We start from the raw sequence: 22,158 nt of genomic DNA, 5'->3' as shown, positions 1-22,158 counted from the left end.
GCACCTTTACAGAAATCAGTTCATTAGCCAGCAAGAAAATGCAGCCACCTCTGTGATGGGACACATCGCCTGTTGAATAGAAAACAGAAGTGCTACATCACAGCTGGGGAGGAAAAATGAAGGCTGCTGGACCCAGCTGAAATTGCAGAAGGAATTTAAGGTAGGTGGAATGTAGAACTAGACATTGGCAAAGATATTGTGGGAAACACCTCTTGGGGCTGGTCTACAGAACAGGTGACCGCAGAGTAACCTACAGTGGTGTAGCACTAGCTACATGGGACATCGGTGTGTGGCAAGCTGGTGGGCTGTAGTAACTTGCTATGTAGGCAAGCCCTTATTCTAGCAAAGAGCAATATGGAATGTTATTATTTATTGTGTTATTACAGGAGCACCTAGAGGTTCTAAACCCACATCGCTCAATCCCAAGTCTAGTGCTGTACCCACCAGCCCCTCTTTCTGTTCTTTTTATGGGCAAACATGGTCAAGAGCTCAATTGCATGTTTCAACCATGTTGTCAAACACCACCGGTGTGGTGCTCTGCTCTGTTCAACGTTGATAACAGTCGGCTGTGTGTGTGTGTTCCCTCTGTGTGCTGCCCCGGCTCTGCAAATCACTGCCTGAGCAGACCCAGAGAGAACCCCCAATGACCACAGACTCCGATAAGGTACAAAGGCACCTGGCCAGGTTTATTGTCAAACGAAGCACAGTAATAGTTTCTCGCAGACACTACAGGACATACTACGAATATGTGTCCCCTGATGATGGACACAGCTCAGTCAGTGGCAGGACACTCCATTGCCCCTAGGCAGGACAAAGACACCGCCCCAGGGATGCATTCTTATACACAGGGACAAACAAGTTACACATCACTCCTGACGTATTGAGGTGCAACCCCTCTATGTAGCAAGGTGCCGCTTCTCACCTTGTACATGTTGGCTCGAACAAAACAACTCTATCCATCATATTACCCTTTTGCCCCGTCTTTAGGATGGGTCAGCTTTTTCCTTGTTATGTGTGTGGAGTGTGCAAGTATTGGAGTGTTCTGATATCTGGTGTCCGGTACCTTTTAGGTATGTATCTTTTTGCAGCATCAGGCCTTTCCTTGTCAGCTTCTGTGAGCAGGGCGTGCCTCTGGCTCACAGCTTAACTTTGCTTTATGTTAACAAAGTCTTGATTGTTACTTTAGTTCAGGCCTTAGGCCTCATACTGGGCCCCTGATACAAAGGTTTATGTTTCAGGGCCTCATCTTACTACAAGCCAAAAGATGCTGCCCACCAGCAGCCCAGGGGCTCTTGAAATCATGTTGGGGCATTGTTTCAGTATGAAATCTAACTACTGCATTATCAACCTCTCTTAATGCACCATGTCATAAACTGAGACACAGGGTGGTACATCTCCTTAGATTCTCTAAAGAACAAGAACTAGGACCATTTGCTTGTGTTGTTTATCTCTTCAGGGTCAGGACTGTCTCATATTATGTGTTTTTACAGAATATAGAAAATCAGGGACTAGATCTCATTTGGAGAGGGGGTGTGGAGGCATATACATAGCTCTCCAAGTTCTAAACTTTCCTTTGAAAATCTCCAGCTGTGCGGCTCCAAAGAAGTTTTGAAAAACATGACTTGTGTAACTGCTGCTGTTGCCTGAGTTTGCAAAGAGCCTGAAACAATAGCTCTGAGTGTGAACTACCCTGTGCTTCTCCATGGGTAGTAACTCAGATCCCAGTGATGACACCATAAATGTCAAGAGTATTTACTATTTCACTGCTCCTCAAAAAGTGTGTAAGAAAGGAGAGGATGCATCACATAATGAAGATCTACACAACCTATTCTGTTCACTCAGGGTAGGCCTTTAATAACACACAATAGGTAAAATGGGGGAATGACCAGTTTCATTTTCCTGAAGGATGGCTCAGCTTTCTAAAGTTTGGGAACTGTTGTCTTAATCCAATAGTTGTAGGTCAAACCATTGGACTGATTTATTGTGAAATTATTTCATTCCAATCTCAACCTCTATTGTAATCTGGAAAAAAAAAACATCAATCAGAAATGCCCTAGCTTAGCCTGATTGGTCAGCAAAATGGAATGCATGGAGAAACAGCACAGAATTTATATATAACCTGAGAAGAAGAAAAGGTAGAGTTCTATTTTGCATGCAACAAAGACCCAGTGAATGGAGAAAAACCTTGAAATAGAAATGACGCTGAAAGCGATCCCTTGCAGTTTGTAAGTTCGCTCACTACTTGGTGAGCCTCTGTGGCCAGCCATGGCATCGCAGCTCTCTCGCCGGGCTAACACCCCACGTTTTTGTGCCTGGTGACTCAGCCCTCCAGCTGGGTCCCCGTCTTTAGTTCACTCTTTCTGAGGTCCCCATTGTCCGAGACAGAGTTCAAAAGTGTCTTAAATACAAACAAAAACCTTTCCTCCTTCGCTGGGGTGCTTCCTCAGCCAGTTTTCGGCTCAGCCTGCTGCCCCCTTACAATGGGCTCATAAGCCCCCTTCTTAGGGGGGCAGCAGGGGCACTCACTCCCCTCCTTGACTTTGGGTTCAGCCCAGGGCCCTGTACTGCACAGTTACACCAACTCCTTTACCTGTATTCCTGTTTTCCCTGGGCCACTTCCTACCTCACCTCTTTACTTCCCCTTTCGCTCTCCCAGTCTCTTCCCTGTATGATGAGGATCTCGGCTTCCCTGCCTAGAGAGCCTTCCTTACTGACTCTCTTCCCTACAGATTCCTTTCCCGCTCTGAGCTTTTCCCTACAGATTCAGGACCCTGCCAGAGCAGTCTTACTCCCCCATCTAACTTTTCCCTCCAGCTATTGCCCCAACCTGAGCTCCATCAGCACTCAAACCAGGCTCCTTTTTATACAAGAATCACCTGGTTTCTCACAGGCCAGGCTCATCCTGCAATCAGGTTTGACTTAGCCCCAGGTTCTCCAGCCCGAGGGCAAGTCACCCTGTTACACAGTTATTCAGAGAAGGACCTTCGCCCACTTGGAATAAGAAAGAACATTAATAGAAACACATCTGCTTGGCTGATCACTTTTCTGTGTCCCTCAGCTCTTGTCTTCTGCACTTCAGGACTTGTTGACATGGGGAAGTTATACCAGTATAAACTAAAGTATGAATTTAAATGGATATAGTTATGCCAGTATAAAGATATTGGCTTATCTAACTGGTAAACACTTTTCTGTGAAGATAAACCCTCAATCCAGCTTCTCATAGGAACGTAGGAACTGCCATACTGCGAGGGCTGACAGGAAATTTCCTATAAAAACGGTTTTTTGCAGATGCATCACAGTCATATGAGTAGGGTGACCATATTTTCCTACAGGGAAAACAGGACGCTGAATGGTGCCAGCCCTGGGCCCCCTGCCACTGGCCCAGCCTGAGCTACTCTCCTGAGTCCTCCCTCCTGCACAACTGATGACAAGAGAAAATGGGACAAATGCCCAGTTTTGCCAAAAAAAAGTCAGGATGGCCAGGACAGGGCTTAAAAAAGGGACTGTCCAGGACAAAATGGGACTTATGTGTGATGGGCTGGGTCACAGAAACCCCCTTGGGACTGTCACCTGATGTGCTGAGACTACCTCTAAGCCTGTTTTCTCTGCCAGTTTGGGACTTCAGAACACTGTCTGCTTGAGCCAGACACGCTAGCCTGCTGCAAACACAGTCCCAGGTCTGAACCATGTCCCGCAAAAGCAGAAGACTTAACTGAAAACAGCTTAAGAAGTTCTCCTGTCAATAGCACCCAGACACCCAGCTTCCATTGGGATCCAAACCCCAAATAAATCCATTTTACTCTGTATAAAGCTTATACCGGGTAAACTCATAAATTGTCTGCCCTCTATAACACTGATAGAGAGATATGCACAGCTGTTTGCTCCCCCAGGAATTAATTTCTTACTCTGGGTTAATTTATAAGCACAAGTGATTTTATTAAATATAAAAAGTAGGATTTAAGTGGAGCCAAATAATAACAGACAGAACAAAGTAAGTTAACTCTCCTCCCAAAGTTAGTTAGGGGAAGGGAGAGCTCAGTGGTTTGAGCATTCCTCTACTAACTCCAGGGTTGTGAGTTCAATCCTTGAGGGAGCCATTTAGTGATCCAGGGCAAAAATCTGTCAGGGATGGTACTTGGTCCTACTATGAAGGCAGGGGGGTGGACTCAATGACCTTTCAAGGTCCCTTCCAGTTCATTTTTTTGTTAACCAAGCAAAATAAAACAAAACTCGCAAATCTAAGCCTAATACATTAAGAAACTGATTAAAGATGAAATCTCATCCCCAGAGATGTTCCAATAAGCTTCTTTCACAGACTTGACTCCTTCCCAGTCTGGGTCCAGCAATCGCTCACACCCCCGTGGTTACTGTCCTTTATTCCAGTTTCTTTCAGGCATCTCTTTGGGGTGAAGAGGCTATCTCTTAAGTCAGCTGAAGACAAAATGGAGGGGTTTCCAGGGCCTTTTATATTCTTACTCTTGTGGGCAGAAACCCTTTGTTCTCCTGTGCAAAATCACAGCAACAAGATGGAGTTTGTAAACACCTGGGCAAGTCACATCTCTTTGAATGATTCAGCTTTTTGCAGACTAACACCATTATTTACATGTTAGTTTGAACATTCCCAGGAAAGCTCAGATGTGGATTGGCATCTCCCAAAGTCCATTGTCAGTTAAGTGTTTCTTGATTGGGCACTTACTGAGAATAGTCCTTTCTCGAGAAGCTGACCAAATGCTTCACTGAGGTTACTTAGAATCAAACACATTGAGATACAAGTACATAGACAATATTCATAACTTCAAATTTAAAAATATACACACATACAGAAAGCATAATCATAACCAGCAAACTACAACCTTTCCATAGACACCCCACTTGACCTCCTCTGTACAAGACCTGGTGCAATTACAAGACCCTGGTTGCAACAATGATCTATATGGTCACAGTGCGTGTCAATAACGTCACAGTATGGTCACCCTGCATATGACTCACATGATGCACTGTGATGGTGCAGCAAAAGGGGAAACCATAGTGCATCATGGGAAATATAGTCCAGTCAGGGAGCACAGCCCATAGAGGGGAGTGGGAACATAAGGCACCTGAACTACAGCTCCCATGTGGTGCCACAGAAGGATTTCAGAATAGAAAATTGTGGTTTTCAACAGAAAGTTCCAGATTTTTTATTTTTTCCATGGGGGGTGGGGATCAAATTCCAACCAGTTCTACATATCAGATCAGACCAGTCCGGCATCCTGTCTCTGCATTAACCAGCACCTGCTGTTTCCGGCCCCTAATATCATGACTGCGTCATGGGTCGTCTAACCTAGTGGTCAGAACAGGAGACAGGAGTCAGGCTGGGTCCAATACCAGGAAGTCAGAGTGCAAGACAGGTCAGAGGACAAACCAGGTGTCAGGAGACAGGCAGGGTCAGGTTACCAGGAGATCAGCAGCAGGCAATAGGAGCAGGTATCCAGGAGCGCCGCCAGCTTTTTTGCCTCCCTAGGTGGTGGAAGGTCCCAACCCTGAAATGCCGCCCCCGACAGAGGTGGCAGAAGGTCCGGCCGCTGCGGTCGCCGCCCCCCAAATGTTAGCGCCCTAGGTGACCGCCTAGGTCGCCTAATGGGTTGCACTGGCCCTGCAGGTATCACAGGGGAAGTAGTCCAGAGAAGGGAGAACCCACTGGCATGGACAACTTTCTCTTCCTATGCTGGGTTTATATAGAAGCTGTGAACCAATCAGGATGCCCAGTATTCTGCCAATCACATTCCAGGACCGGGTCCTCTGTCAGAATTCAGCTTCTATTCTGATGATAGCTAGGGTGGCAGGTTGGAGTGTACTAATGTCAAAGCGCCCTGTGGACCAGCATTCAAGACCTGTGGTTCCTGACACCTAGAAGCTTAACATCTTATGTGTTTCATGAGATAGAAGAAAGCGATTGAGCCTTATGGGATTCTGTAGCTGTGTCTTTGAGACAGAGCTGCAACTTCCTGTCACGTCCAAGCACAGTGAAAGTCTGTTCACCCTTGTTTACATAATAACCCCCCACTAATAGTGCTGAGCAGGATGTGAATTCAGAACCACAGCACAGACCAACACAACCCGTGCTAAGTTAGTGATTCCATTGGCTGGCAGCAGTAGAAGGCTGTTATCCACTAAGTGGACTAGCTACTAGAATAGGACAATACACATTAGATCTCTGAGTTGATTCAGTTATGCCTCATTCAGTGACGAATGCCGTGGGCAGATCTCAAAATGTGAGCATGGATGTTTTTTTCTTTGCCATCACTTAAGTTAGAATATCCACCAACACAACCAAGCATGTCTTAGGGCTATATTCTCACCTGAGACAGTGAGAGGTCTACGCTTAGTTACTATTGGGAACAGTAGTTTGTCAAATTCTAGTCACGTTGTTCAGGAATGGTAGATTTGAGACTGAATGGTAATTGCTGTGATTGTTCCCGCTGAGTGAAGATTTTCTTGAGTACTAATTTCTTGAGTGGCCAATAGAAAACCCTTACACGAGCCATTCATTTTCATGATCAGAAACTATCATTTCTACCCCACTCTGTCAATATTAGAATTGAGTCAAGAGTGGGTTTGTAAATTGTGAATGGCTTTTCAATTTGTTTGCATCCCCACCTCGTTTTCCTCGCTTATCTGTGAATGTTTACAGAAATGATTCTTTATTTCCATGACTATTTGAGGAATGGTTTTCCACTCCATACGGCTAAATGCAGTGCAGAGATAACGTTTTTTCAGAGAGAAGCAGTGTTAGTTAGTAAAAGAAAAAGAAAAGCACTTGTTGTGGCACCTTAGTCTTTGCCACAAGTACTTTGTTTTTTTTTGACTGGATTCAACTAACACGGCTGCTACTCTGAAACCTGAGGAATGGTTCTTTATGCACATACCCATATTTACATGTGGATAAGGTTATTTACACAGAAATATTTGCACTTAAAGGGCTTTCTAACTTAGCTGGCAAAAGCATAATAAGATCCAATGGCTGAAAGTGCACATTGGACAATTCAACCTGGAAATAAGATGCACATTTTTAATAAACATGAGCATACCTTCCTAAGGGATACTGTAAATTCTCCATTATTTTAAGTCTTTACAGAGGCTGCCTGACTTACGCAAGCATTCTGACCAGAACGCCTTGCATAACTCAAATTTTGCGTAAGTCAGAAATGTATACCTGACAATTACGCAAACAACAACAACAACAACAACAAAACAAACGAAAAAAACCCAACCCCTCCTATTTCTAGCTTACGGAACTTTTTCCATAAGTGCAGATTTGCTTAAGGTAGGTTTGCGTAACCCAGGGGGCATCTGTAAATCAAGATCAAATGTTTTTCTAAAGATCTGCTAGAGCCCAACCAGAAGTTCTTGAATCACTTTGTGAAATTACATAGCTGTGATTATAATAGTCCATCTCCTAGTGGCATTATGATCTATCAGGTGTTTTCCATCTCTGGATTTCTATAATAAGTGGCAAAGAATCCTGTGGCACCTTATAGACTAACAGACGTTTTGCAGCATGAGCTTTCGTGGGTGAATACCCACTTCTTCGAATGCAAGCAGTGGAAATTTCAGGGGTATATATATATATAGCAGCAGAGAGAGAAGCTAGAGATAAGAGGTTAGATCAATCAGGAGGGGAGGGGCCAGCAGCCAGCAGCTGAGGAAAAGAAAAGAAGGAGGGAGAAACTGTTCTGTAATTGGCCACAGCCAGCCTTTTTCCTTTGTTGAGTCCTAGCTCAGCAGTTTCTCTTTGAAAGTCTGTCCCTAAGCTTTTTTTGCTGTGGGATGGCAAAAAAAATCTGCTGTGTGGCCAGGGGGAGGAGAGGTTGAGTGTTTCTCCTTTTTTTTTTATATATTGCCATTCTAATTGTGTTGTTTCCCATTTATCCTCCTTTTTACTACTATCAGTTTGGCCGATACATAGCAGAGGGGCATTGCTGGCATATGATGGCATATATTATTTTGGTGGGGTGGTGGTGAATGAAATGTGGTGGTGGGTGTGGCTGGGTGGATGGTGGTGTCCTGTGTGGGTGTATGGGGTGTAGATATGCAGGCAGAGTGGGCATGAGGTTTGTTGCATGGGTTGGTTTTTTCTAGTAGGTTACTGCAGTGCAGTGTGCAGTTGCTGGTGAGAATAGGCTTCAGTGTGGCAGGGGCTCTGTGTCCGTGGGCGGCTGCCACCCAAGGCCTGTGAATCCTGTGGGATCATTGTCCAGGCTGAGGATGTAGATGATGTGTTGGAGGGGGAGGGGTTGGGAGTGGGGGACTGTGTGTGTGTGGGTGTGGGTTTCCTTTTGGTTTCTTTTTTTGGTTTGTGCAGCAGTAGGAGCTCTGGGGCACATGTTCTGTTTTATCTGTTTGTTTGTTTGTTTGTACTGTACTGTTACTGTAGTGAGTCCTGAGAATGTGGTTCTAATTTTCTAGGTGTTGGTCTCTGTCTGCAGGGTTTGGAACTTGGTGATGTGTCTTGTGGTGGATGGGATGGGGGGATGGAAGCTGGGATGGAAGCTAGAGGGGCATAGGTAGTGGTAGTAGGTGGTAGTGTGGTGGTGGTGTGGTGTGTGGTGGTTGTGGTGTGGTGGTCCTCCGTGAGATAGGTCCAGTGGTCTGAGGTTGGGATAGGTTGTGGGGAGGTTGGAAGCTGTTGGTGGAATGGTGGAATTTTTCCCCTCATGAACCCATGATGAAGTCCAATGTGATGTAGAGATGATGAAGATGTCATGAAGGGAGCGTGCGTGAGTGGGAGCTGAGGCGGGAAGCAGGTTGAGCATTTAAATATTGGGCATATTGGGGCCATGCCAATATGCGCATATTGTGCCGCCATAACTGATAGGAATATATGTGTTGTTAAAGATTTGAAATAGTGTGTGTGGATAAAAGGCTGTCAGCTTGTGAACCAGTGTTGTGTCAGCTTGTCATCCCAGTTGTGGTGTGCAGTGTGTGTCATGTTCTCTAGATGTGGGGTGTGTGTAATGATGTTTACATCCATGGTGGCTAGGATGGATGGTTCTGGATGGTCAAGTGGAAATCAGTTTCCTCATCCTCAGTGTGTCCAGTCACAGTCTCAGGAAACGGAGTGGGTCTCCAGAGAGTAGAGGTCTCCAGAGACATGAGTAGACAGTGAGAGTTCCCAGTCCATGATGGATGATCGTAGATATTCCAGGGTTTGGGGGGTTTGTGGATCTTGGGTAGTAGATTGGTTGTTCAGTGTTAGGTATGGGAGTTTGTGGGGTGTTGTTTCGTGTGGGTGTTGATGTGTTGGTAGTGTGGTGTTGCTTGAGGTGGGTGGTGAGTAGAGTTGTTCTTAGTAGCCTGTAAAGTTTTGTCTTTGAGAGTTGAGTATTGAGGTAGACCTTTTTGTGATCCTTTTGTCTTTCTGGCTGATGATGCACCTCCTTTATGCACCTTATTTGATTATGATGTGGTTTGAGGGTTTGAGATGCTTTTGGCGTTCTGTTCTCTGTGTGTCTGTGCGTTGTGCACGTTTTTCGGTTGTCAGTTGTTTGGTCAAGCGATCTTGTTTTTGTATTGTCATTACTGACCATACTTAGAATCATAGAAGATTAGGGTTGGAAGGGACCTCAGGAGATCATCTAGTCCAACCCCTTGCTCAAAGCAGGACCAATCCCCAACTAAATCATCCCAGCCAGGGCTTTGTCAAGCCTGACCTTAAAAACCTCTAAGGATGGAGATTCCACCACCTCCCTAGGTAACCCATTCCAGTGCTTCACCATCCTCCCAGTGAAAAAGTTATTCCTAATATCCAAGCTAAACCTCCCCCACTGCAACTTGAGACCATTGTTTCTTGTTCTGTCATCTGCCACCACTGAGAACAGCCGAGCTCCATCCTCTTTGGAACCCCCCTTCACATAGTTGAAGGCTGTTCTCAAATCCCCCACATTCTTCTATTCTGCAGACTAAATAAGCTCAGTTCCCTCAGCCTCTCCTCATAAGGCATGTGCCCCAGCCCCCTAATCATTTTCATTGCCCTCCACTGGACTCTCTCCAATTTGTCCAAATCTCTTCTGTAGTGGGGGGCCCAAAAATGGATGCAATACTCCAGATGTGGCCTCACCAGTGCCAAACAGAGGGGAATAATCACTAACTTATTGTAAGCCATATAATTTTTTCCCCTTATGCAGTGAAAAAATCAAGTCATCTTCCACCTCCTGCGCTGTCAAAAGGTGAATTAATTTAATTGTTCACATTGGTCTTTTTATTCAATGGGGAGCCAATGCTGAAGGTAGAGCACTGGAGTAAAGCAAATGTTACTAAACCCATGTTATCAGTGTGTTAAACACGTAGTGTGTTGTCTTGCTTTGCTCCGCTGTATCAACAATTTAGTCTCCCATACTTTATTCATACAAAAACTCATCTGGGTGAAGAGAATTTGACCGAGATCTAATGCAAACCAAACTGTGTCAAATAGATTTCTTGGACACTTCTGAGGATGCACTGTGTGTGTGAGACTCAGCGTAGCTATGCTATGAAGCCTAAATGTGAAGCCTGAAGTTATTTGTAAATAAATGGTTTATCTAAAAAAAAAAAAGAAAGAGAGAGACTGCATCAAGATTTTCTGTTGAAAATGACATATGTGTGGAATGTAAACAGACGTATGTGTGGAATGTTCAACAGTGTAGATAGGCAGAGAGGCCATGACGTACATTTATATATCACCTTTCATCCAGAAGGATCCCAAAGTGCTTTGCAAGCAAAATTATATTTAGGAACCCACTATTGAAATGGAATCGCTTCCAGGGTGGAGCATGGCATTTAGGAACACTGAACAATCTGCTAGCACAGGAAGGGAAGAAGAATTCTGTACTGCGGGGGAATTTTAGGTAGCATGGGCATTGTGGGCCTGTGATGGAGTACGTACCCCCCACAGGCCCTGAAAGGGTTAATGTGGGCCTGAGGGGCCAGTTAGGGTACTTGGCTGCACCTGGAGGGAAAGCCAGGATTAAATGAACAAAATGCTCAGCTGGGCTGGAGTAGGTTGGATTATAAAGCCAGGAAGTTGCAGCAGAAATGGGCTGCAGGGAGAGAGTCTGCAGTCACTGTCTGGGAGCAAAGAGGAGGGGAGGGGAAAACCGAAGAGGGAGACTAAATCCTGGGGTTGTAGCCCAGGAAAAAGGGTCAGCCCCAGAGGAGCTGTGGGGAAAGGAAGCCTGAGAGAGCTAGATCGGAAGAAGCCCAGGGAAACAGCAGCAAGGGGTGGAACTGTGCAGATCGTGGCTGCTTGTTATAGGGTCCCTAGTGTAAAGGGTGGGGCTGGGTTCCCCCTACTAGTGTCACAGGAGCGTTGGGGACACCAACCGGACAGCTGGTCCAGAGACTTTGCTACCCGAGAAGGGGAGGAGTATAATGACCTGGCCAGAGGGCTAAGTCATGAAAAGGGAAGTCCCTGAGTCTTGGGGAGAGAGAGGGGCCACTGTGCGAGGAAGGGGGCGTCAGACCTGAGTGGAGCTAATTCCCAGATGTAACTACAAGGAGGCGCCCCTAGTGGTGAGTGAACCCCATGACAGGGCCACATTCCCATGGGACGTATATTAGCATAGATCCACTGAAGTCAATGGAGCAATGTTGATTTACACTAGCCGAGGATTTAGACCATCATTTCTTTTTTATCTTTATGTTATTTAAAAACAAAATAAAAATAAAATGTCATGAAGATGATTTTTTTTCTCTCTAAATCTTTCCAGTTTTAAGGTATTGCAGCTTTTTCTACCAGTTGGTAAAAACGATCCAGTATGTTGGCAGAGGATAGCGCTACATTCCTCTCCTATTGACTGTTTAAAAATAGTTCTTCTTTTCTTTATCCTGGGGGCAAAACAATCATTTAGATAATTGAGGATGTAAAAGTGATTTTCTCTGAAATAACTACAGTTTAAACCACTTCCAGATAAGAGTGAGGTCACAGAGAGCATCTGGTAAAAGGCTCCCACAAAAGCTTGCATGGGGAAGCTGAGCGGCTCCGAGACTTTCTGACCTGGTTAAAACACTCTCTGAAACTAGGTTCTTTTGTGTTTCCCAAGCTTAGGAATGAGCATTATTTTCATAGAATATCAGGGTTCAAAGGGACCTCAGAAAGTCATCTAATCCAACCCCTTACTCAAGGGAGGACCAATCCCCAACTGGACCCCTCAAGAAGTGAATTCACAACCCTGGGTTTAGCAGGCCAATGCTCTAACCACTGAGCTATCCCTCCTTATGGATAGAGAGAGGAGTGGTCTTCCTTGAAGCTGATGGAGTTTTGCTATTGACTTCCATGGAGCCAGGGTTTAATCTGTTTGAACTTCAAAGTGCTGGTGAAAGGTATTAGTTCAACAACCCTGTGGCTCATATTGCCCAGTCCTAGAATCATAGAAGATCAGGAGGTCCATCTAGCAAGTTTGCAGATGACACTAAACTGGGAGGAGTGGTTGATACACTGGAGGGTAGGGATAGGATACAGAGGGACCTAGACAAATTAGAGGATTGGGCAAAAAGAAACTTGATGAGGTTCAACAAGGAGAAATGCAGAGTCCTGCACATAGGACAGAAGAATCCCATGGACTGCTACAGACAAGGGACCGAGTGGCTAGGCAACAGTTCTGCTTTCAACTACCTGAAGGGGGTTCCAAAGAGGATGGATCTAGACGGTTCTCAGTGGTACCTGATGACAGAACCAGGAGTAATGATCTCAAGTTGCAGTGGGGGAGGTTTAGGTTGGATATTAGGAAAAACTTTTTCACTAGGAGGGTGATGAAGCACTGGAATGGGTTCCCTAGGGAGGTGGTGGAATCTCCTTCCTTAGAGGTTTTTAAGGTCAGGCTTGACAAAGCCGTGGCTGGGATGATTTAGTTGGGGATTGGTCCTGTTTTGAGCAGGGGGTTGGACTAAATGACCTTCTGAGGTCCCCTCCAACCCTGATATTCTATGAAAATAATGCAAAATGCTCATTCCTAAGCTTGAGAAACACAAAAGAACCCAATTTCAGAAAGTGTTTTAATCAGGTCAGAAAGACCCCAAACAACAATTCAAAGTTGAATTCTTTAACCGGGTGCTAGATTGTGCGATAGAGTCAGTTGAAGAATGTTTCATGCAGCTCAAGGAACACAGCAGTATATTTGGGATGTTGTACGATATTCCAAAACTCTTCACTATACCTGAAGAAGACCTAAACCAGCAATGCAGGGCACTAGAGACAGTGTTGACACATGATGACATGCGCGATATTAATGCGAGTGATTTAGATGATGAACTGAAAGCCCTTTTAAGATACATTTCAGCAGGATCAACTCCAAAGGCTGTTCTGGAATATATGTGCACAAATAAGATGATCACCCTCTTTCCAAATGCTTTTGTTGTTCCATGCATACTTCTAACATTTCCTGTAACAGTTGCCAGTGGAGAACACAGCTTCTCCAAGCTGAAGTTAATAAAAACACATCTACGCTCCGCAATGGCACAGGAGAGGCTGGTCGGCCTTGCAACCATCTCAACAGAGCATGAGCTGGCCCAGATTGTGGACCTTCAGCAGGAAGCAGTTCAAACCTTTGCAACCAAGAAGGCACGGAAAGCACCACTTTGATTATTCAAACAGATACAAATGCCAGTGTTTACTACGCAGACAAGAAAAGTTACATTTACTGTTCAGGCGTTTGAAATTTAAGTGTTACTTAAAATTTTAAATAGCTAAAAGTAGCCACTTTGACGAATTTCTCAACACAAGGAGGCAAAAAATAAAATGATGGTTATTTATCACACAGCTGTCATGGAACATATAAGACATAGCCCCTGCCTGGAGCATCTTCTGGTCTGAAATGTTGTGGGTATCTTCAGGTGCCAAAATGTTGTGGGCTGGCCCTGCATGAGGCAGGCATTATTATTAATTATTGTTATTATTATTCAAATTTTACAGATTTGGAAAACTGAGCCATGCAAAGCTAAGTGACATGCCAAGTCACACATGAAGTTTGGGGGTAAAGCTGGGATTAGATCACAGAATTAGCCCTCCATTTCTGTTAAGTACAAGTATGTGTACACTTTGTCTTGAATGACCCTATTAGTAATACTAATTACAGTACTGCTCAGTGCAGGAAGTTGCCTCTTGGATTACACTACACAGAATATTCAAGAGGAAGATGAGTGTATATGTGTTTATACAGGAAAAAAATACAGTAGGCTGTATTATTAGCAATAAACCTCATGGTTCTGTGGAATTCCTTAGAGGAACAAAATTCTAAGCCTACAACATAAACCACAGCCTTCATTAAAGATTCATATAGCTCTGAAGGACAAGAAAAGAAATCAAAAGGGATAATAATAGTTAATTAATCTTTCTGAGAACATGTAGAGATCTTTTAATTATCAGGATGCAGCAAACTATGTCCATTGTGAAAATCCCCTGGCTTTTAAAGTAGTCGATTCGGAGCCTGCAGCTTTTACAGCAACGCCTCGCCAGAGAGATTAAATGTTTAGTGCCAACAATGTATTATTGATGCTCTTTTGACAGCACTTCATGCCTCATTTGCTACCAAAGTTATCAGATTTTAGTCAGTGGCCAAAGACTAAATTGACTCTAAAAGGGCTGCTTTAAGGTGTTGATACATGAGATTAGAACAATTCAGAAATAATCTTGAGCTTTTCTTCACCCAGTGCTTAAAGTAGTGGTTCCCAACCTTCTCTAGTGAACTCACTGCTCATTTAAAAAGAAACACTTGAAGTAACTATACCCTTGAAACTATTTCCATTTGCATCTGGCTTATAGCAGGTAAATCATCTTAAAAGGTGCCATCAAGTGGTTGCAGGACTGCATTTAAATTGGATGTAACTATATAAATAAATGAACATGAATTAAATGGAGGAATGGGGAGATTATGGAATCTGATATTAACAGAAACATTTTCCTGATTTATTTTAATTATAATGAAAACTCTCTTTAAAGTGTATTGAAACACACCGGCCTTGTGCTTCTGCCTGGGAACCAGAAAGTGAAGCTGAGTAACTTCTGTATAAAGTCTATCCCAAAGTCACCAGCATTGTGGTAGGTACCATGTTAAAAGACTGTCCCTACCCCAAAGAGTTTACAAAGTGAGCAGAAAAGACAGTGGGGGAAAAAAGGGAAATATGATCAGCCCCATTTTTAAATGATTGACAAAGTGGGTCACAAAGAAACTGAATGACGTCCCAAAGATCAGTGAGAGACCTGGGTATTGAACCTAGGAACTAGGGTGTTGAGGGTCACAGATACTAGAATAGGTCACCTGAATCCCAGTCTTGTTCCTTAACTCCCAGATCATTTGTCCTCTCCACTGGAAGCCACTTCAGTAGGACATGCACCGCATAATGCAGGACATTCCATCTAAAATGGTGGATCGCCACATCAAGCAGTCGCAGCTTCAGTTCCTTCAGGTCCCGACAGTGGGAGAATCCTCCGTGTCGGTATATTTTCAGTAGAACTAGTGTATACACTCAAACCCACTAACCCTTTGGTCCAGAGCTTCCCCCTGCAGATGACAAGCTGGGTTGTCCACTCACACATACTAGGAGTGAGGCTCAGGCTGTCACATTTCCCCGTCCCCTGTTCCCCCTCTGAAAGAGGCTCAGTCATTACCTATGTTTGGAAGGGTTACAGAAGCTGCATGCTGGCTCCCAACAAACAAGGGAGAATCACTGGTGTAAAAATGCATAAACAAGAGTAGAGTTTGGTCACCGTCTCCTCTCTAAATCCCCAAAATACATCCTATTTCACAGAAGAATTCCTGTATCCCAGGGCATTTTAAGCTGTGTCAGCAGCAAAAGACTCTCAACTCCAATGCCTAAGATCATGGGAAGCTGCACGTGCAAGGCTAGGTTACCTTAACATATTGGGATGCCTAACTTCAGCCTGAGCCATGGATTTTTCTTTTATCTCACCATACTGGACTGGCGACAGAGGACATCATAACAGGCCAAACCATAACAGAGTGGTTTGCCTACTAAACAGACTTTCACGGCTAGTACAGTGCACACCTTATGGTTTATTGATGGCAACATTTCCTTTGATATAGTCCTTAAAAGGCCCCCTGTTGACCTGCTAATTTTGTATCTTGGCATTTGGAAACCCTTGTTATTAAATAAAAAGCCCCACCCCCCTTTCCTCTTTGCATCTGAGTTTCAGGAAGCTAAATCAATTGCCAGTAATTAGAGTGCTATTTCTAACTGTGCCTAAATCATATTTGATTGGGGCTATTGTGTTAGCTCTTACCATGGACTATATTTCACTGCATCTGAATTATTCCAAGTGTTCCTCTCATCCTCTCACTTTCCTTGAATTCAAAGATGAATGTCTTGGTTTTACACAACGGTATTATGAAAACCTCCGTCTCAAGACTAATATGTCTGCAAGAATCATTTTTCATGTAATGTGTGGCCTGATGAAGAATTATTATAATGTTTTAGGGAGATTAGTTCATTTTCACTCAATTTCTGCATTCCCATTCATCACTCCAACACTGCCAGGACTTCCAAAATAGTCTATGGGGGGCAGAAAACTTGGGCATGATATTTTCTGTCTTGTTATCTATCCCTTTCCTAATGGGTTCCTAACATTCTGTTAGCTTTTTTGACTGCCGCTGAACATTGAGTGGATGTTTTCAGAGATGTTTTCCACCAAAAGCAATAGGTCCTGAGAGGTAGGTGGTCTAGTGAGTACCCATGTATGTATGCTGGCATTTGTTGTGCAGTCAGTGGTATTTCACTGTCACTTTAGAGACAACCACTGAGGTAGCACATCCTCCTTTTTCACCACTCTCAGTACCTGTGTATAGTTATTGAGCATGTTGTCAATTCTCAGCCATTTTTGAGTCTTCATTCATTTTAATTCTCTCCTTGTGCATTAATTTATAGCTCAGAAAAAGCTGAATGGAATGTAATGGAACAAAGAAAAGGCACTTCTGTAGCCTGAGAGCTATTCCCTGCTGACTAGCACAAGCCTGCTGCAAATGCCCTTCTGCCATTAAAATCTATGAAAAATGGAGCTTTCTCTGAGGCAACACCTACACTTCAAACCGTTGTGTGTAGGGTACATGTAGCTACACACCACAGTGAAAAGCAAGCAGCATCCGTGCTGTGGTGTGTAGCTAAACGTGCCAGTGAAAGGTTCTGGCAGAGGAAGGGAGCAGGGAAAGGCTCCAGCAATGGGTAGCTGGCAGAGCCTTTCCCCGCTGCCTCTCCCCTGCCAGAGCCTTTCTCCACTCCCAGTCCTTTCCTGTGGTAACAAAGAGGCAGCAGAACTGCTAAAACTAGCAGTTCAGACCTGGAGGCACAGCTTGTGTGGGTGGAGAGCTGTGTTGGGTATATACTGAGGTACACACCCTTCTTCTTTACTCACCTACATTTTGCCTCACCATCAACACTGCTATTTATACCTGTGCTCGGGGGGCAACCCATCCTTGTACTCTACACACCTAAGTAAACATTTCCAAGAATACTTTGTAACAGACCGTGTCAGACAACCCAATGCTGGGGCTGCTCCCAGCTCTCATCTAGGCTGTTTCTGATTTCTTACATTCTGCCTTTTTTATAAGAACCATGCCTCCATCTCTCCTAATGGTTTAGCAGCCTTTTCCGGTACTAAAGTCTCCCAGATTCTGAGAATTACCAGTCAGTACAGGCACCTGAGTGCTGCTCATTTCCCTCGGTCTGCTTCCAAACTTGCCACCTGTTGTACTACTTGCTCCAGTGGTTTGGACACGATATTGTCATCTTTGATTAAGGTGTTTCATGTCTCTGAGGACAAGCTATTTATAAGCTGGCCGAGAAGAATGGAATCTTTTATAACAGTGCACTGTTCATATTTCCCAACTTGCTGTTAACCCTACCGATCTCATCACCACAATATCCTGGTCTTTTTCTCTTTGGTGGAGCTAAGAAAGCCCTGCCAAAGTTAACCTACTGCAATGATGCTGATGCATGCACAGACTTCTTTTGGAGCTAGATATGGGCTCGCCCTTCAATTCTGCTGTGCAAAATAGCCCGGCCTTCCTCATGACTTTGCCAAAGTTTTTCATTTAAGAACTCTGTCGGAATTCTTCACTGATGGATCTTCACTGGCAGCTTGCTGAAAGAACACTTTTGTATCAGCATCTAGGAAGCATCCAGAATCTTGCTACTTTTTCATCAGTCCATTCACTTACCTTTACATTAGCTGATGTTTTCTCATATCATCTTCAAACTTGCAATCTGGAAGGGTATCCACAGATGTTATTGCCACCAGCTGTAATCAGAGGCCAGGAGAACCCTTAACAATCCAACTTAAATAGCAGGGAGGGAGACTTCTACTACAAGTTTCAGTGCTCAAGGTGAGTGGTCTCACAAATTATCCCTTCCAGCCATGCTACAGACTTATACATAGTACAGAGAAAGCCCTGATGGGTGATCTCCTTATGTCACTGGACAGGGGCCAGATGACCATGTCTATCCTTCAGTGGCATTTAATGCTGTGACTCGTGAGGTACTGTTCACCTTCCTACATGGGTTGGTGGATGAACATGGAGTCACTAGAGGCTGAGTCTGCTCATTCCTGTTAGATGGATCCCAGACAGCACTGAGAGAGTGGCCCTTACATGCAGAGACCCACAGAGATCCACTTTTAAGGAAGGCCACCATGAAACACCATGACATCCGGCTTTATAGCACCTTATCACATGCAAGCTCTGTGGTCCTTTGGCGATGCAGTGAAATGCCTGGATACACAAGCAGACAGACTGGCCTGGGTAAAGAGCTCCTATCTAATGATTAACCCAGGCAAGACAGTGGTGGGCAGAATTTTAAGAAATTGCTGAAAGGGCAGCATCACTCATTAAAGATATCTGCTGTCCCTGCTGGTCCAGCTGGTGTGCAAACTCAAGGGTCCTACTCGCTGCTCCGACATACCCAGGAGCAACTGTGGCTAGAAATATGTTCTTTCACTTAGGGCTGGCCATCACCTAGGGCTGGCCAAGCAGTTATCTCTGTTCCTTTCTGACAAGCAGCTCACCATGCATTCGCTGTAAAGGTCTGGTTCCAGGCAGTCAGGCCTGGTGGTTGGAGCAATTGTTGAAGCTGGATGTAGGGTTGGGATTGGGCCGGGGTCTGCACTGAAACCGGGGCCCAGGGACAGCCATGGGTCAGAGTCCATAGGCAAGCCCAATCAGTGTCGGAGTCAGAGTCCAGATTCAGGCCAAGGCTGAAGCTGGGTTGGAGTCAGTCCGAGAGCCTGAGGGTCAGGAGGTGGATGGGAGGCTGGTGTGGGTCAGTAACAGGGCTGGAGCAAGGTCAGAGTTGGGCACGGACGAGGCTGAAGCAGGCTGGAACAACAGGGCAGGAACAGGAGCCAATCAACAGCAGGCTGGAAGCCTGGGGAGTCTGTTACACTGCAAGATAGCAGGAGGGGTCCTGGCTCGGGAGAAGGGTCAATGAAATATCTGTGCCTGAGAGTCATCCGACACCAGCCCTGCCTATGGACAGGCTGCTGCAGCATGTCTGAGGGCTGGGTCACTGCAGGCTGTGCTGGAGGGGTGAGTCATGGCAGCTGAGTGAGCAGCCCTGGTCTGGCTGCGGGTTTGCTTCACATCCACTACTTCCTTCCTGGGCTACTGCGGCTCCCTGGAGCTTGGGCTGAACCAAGGCGAGGCAGGCCATTCGTCCGGTTTTAAGTGGGATAGTCTTGGTTTTGTGCGGTTTGACCCCTGATATAAAACCAGACATAGGTTACCCAGAGGACACCATTTTGAAGAGTTTGCCATCCTGCCCCCACCAGCATGACCTCACACATGCAGTGTGTAAGATTGCAAGACCGTGCCACACGGAAGCCGCCATTCTGAAGGACGAGGTCATGCCAGCAGGGGCAGAGTGGCACACTCTTCAAAATGGTGCCTCTGTGAAGCGTGACCTTGCAGATACGATGTGTGCACGGTCAACCAGCTGGGGTGAGGTCACGCAGGCAGAGGTGGGGTCTCACGGGCAAGGGTGGACCCACTCCATTTTCAGAAGCACTGGAACGTCTGGTATTCTGGGATGCATCAGTGGCTTCCTTAGCCAAAGAACCTAATGCAGCAGGCCAAAGCCCACCTTCTAAGCCGAGCAAACCAATGTGAACAAACTATGCCAGTGCTCCACACTCTGCTTTGGCACCAACTAGATTCAGGTCCATTTCAAGATCCTTGACCTCCTCTCTAAACTCCGAAAGGTCGAGGGCCAAGTTATCTCTTGGACTGCCATCCTCCTTGCAATTTACAACAACTAGAGCTAGGGGTTTCTCACAGAAGAGCCTGCTTGCACAATCAATCTGGCTCAGCCTGAATCTCACTAACTTGGAAAATACTGCAAGATGCATCCTGTTTGAATGAGATTTCCCCCAAACAATTGTGTAGTAGGACCTCCAAACAACCATCAGACCGCTATCACTGCAAGAAACTATCTTAAAGATTTGGGGAGGAAAAGTTCTACCTTCTAGATAAAAGTTACATATCTGGCATCCCAATGAGAGCTCTGATACTGTAGTAATTAGTGCTAGAAAAATACCCATAAATAACTAAGTCTCAGCTCTGTAGATAAGCTGTGATAACAGCAAGAGGTAGTGAAACTCTTACCTTGTCCACTCTGGTCAGAACGGTCCAGACTCATTTATCACAATAGAAACACAAATGTCACAAGTCTCAAAGTAAAATGAAAAGTCACTTTTCATTGTACAAGCAGGGAGACATGCACCATTAGACAAATAGGAAGAGTCAAGAGTGGAAAGTACCCTGGAATTTTAAAATGCTGTTTGTTGTAATAAATGTAAGGTGTTATTTTATCCAAGGTTATTTTATCCCAGGTATTAAATATATGAGTCTTAATCTTAGTGTTATTATTTGTATTACCACAGGGGACTTAGTCATGGACTAGCACCCCATTGCGCTAGGGGCTGTACTAAAACAGAAGAAGAAGAGGGCCCACACACCAAAGAGTTTACAATCTAAGAGTAAGATAAGCCACAATAGGTGGCTACAGACAAACCGCCAGCGGAGGACAAGGAAACAATGAGACAGCACTGGTCAGCATGACAGGCTGTGGTCTCAGCACACCTCCAGCCTAACGGTTGTTAAGTTTTTTGTAAGCATTGTGGAATATGAGAGTGTTCCTGTAATTTGGGACTATGAGAATCATCTGTGTGTCATGTAATATTTAATATCTATTAATATGACAGTAGCCCAGAGGCCCATTCTGCTAGCCACTGTACATACACATAGAGACAACGGATGCCCCAAAGAGTTCACTGTCTAAAGAGACAAGACAGATAAAGGGTGGCAGAAAGGAGGCGTTACTATCCCAATTTACAGATGGGACCTGAGGCACCAGAAGGGTAAATGACTTGCCCAAGGTCTGTGACAGACCCAGGAACTACATCCAGATTTTGTTGAGTCGTAATCCAGTGCCTTAACCACAAGATTGTTCTTACTGTCTGTAGAAAAGAATGCAGGCTCTAGCGACTACTTCCCGGGATCGGAAAGGAAGTGATGTCATAGTCAGTGCTTGGGCGAAGGAGTGAGCAGATGAATGAGGCCGTCTCTCCTGTTAAGAACCTTATGAAGTTGAATACAATATCTTCTGCTGGTTTACCCTGAAGCTGCGTTCCTTGTTTCCATTAAGCATATAAGGCTAAGATTTTGTCATGGATATTTTTAGTAAAAGTCACGGACAGATCACAGGCAAAAAAGAAAAATTCACAGGAAGCCGTGACCTGTCCGTGACTTTTACTAAAAATATACTTGACAAAATGGGGATCTGCGGATCCTGACACTGCCTGAAGCAGGACAGCTGCATAGGGGCTAGGAGCTGCCTGCAGCAGCTGGGGGCTGCAGGGTACCCCTGCCGCCTGCAACTCCAGTGGTCCTCAACTGCCCATGCAGGCTGGGAGCTGTGGGGTGTCCCTGCCTCCCATGTCAGCCGAGAGCTGCGGAGCTGTGGGGTTCCCCCACGGCAGGGAGCTGCAGGGATCCTGCTGCCCATGGTGGCCAGGAGCTTAGGGGTTCCTCCACCACCACCAGGGGCTGGGAGTTCGGGGGTCTCGGGGATTCCCCCACCACCTGCAGTGGCTAGGGGCTCAGGAATTCTCCCACCACTAGCAGCAGCTGGGGGCTCGGGGAT

At 45.2% G+C, this 22,158-nt stretch overlaps 1 long non-coding RNA gene across 1 annotated transcript in view; it reads left to right on the top strand.

Moving 5' to 3' along the window:
• The window catches only part of LOC120398473, a 77,951-nt gene extending 56,990 nt beyond the window's left edge, over positions 1-20,961 (top strand). Inside the window, exons 3-4 of the long non-coding RNA XR_005594462.1 lie at positions 13-160; positions 20,897-20,961. This is a non-coding gene — a long non-coding RNA (uncharacterized LOC120398473). The remainder of the gene's footprint in view (positions 1-12; positions 161-20,896) is intronic.
• The last annotated feature ends 1,197 nt before the right edge of the window (positions 20,962-22,158 follow it).

Source organism: Mauremys reevesii, linkage group 2 (assembly GCF_016161935.1).
Source record: "Mauremys reevesii isolate NIE-2019 linkage group 2, ASM1616193v1, whole genome shotgun sequence".
In the NCBI taxonomy this organism is placed as follows: Eukaryota; Metazoa; Chordata; order Testudines; family Geoemydidae; genus Mauremys; species Mauremys reevesii.
The sequence above is the reverse complement of the archived record's forward strand: the minus strand, read 5'-3'. Positions and strand labels throughout refer to the sequence as shown.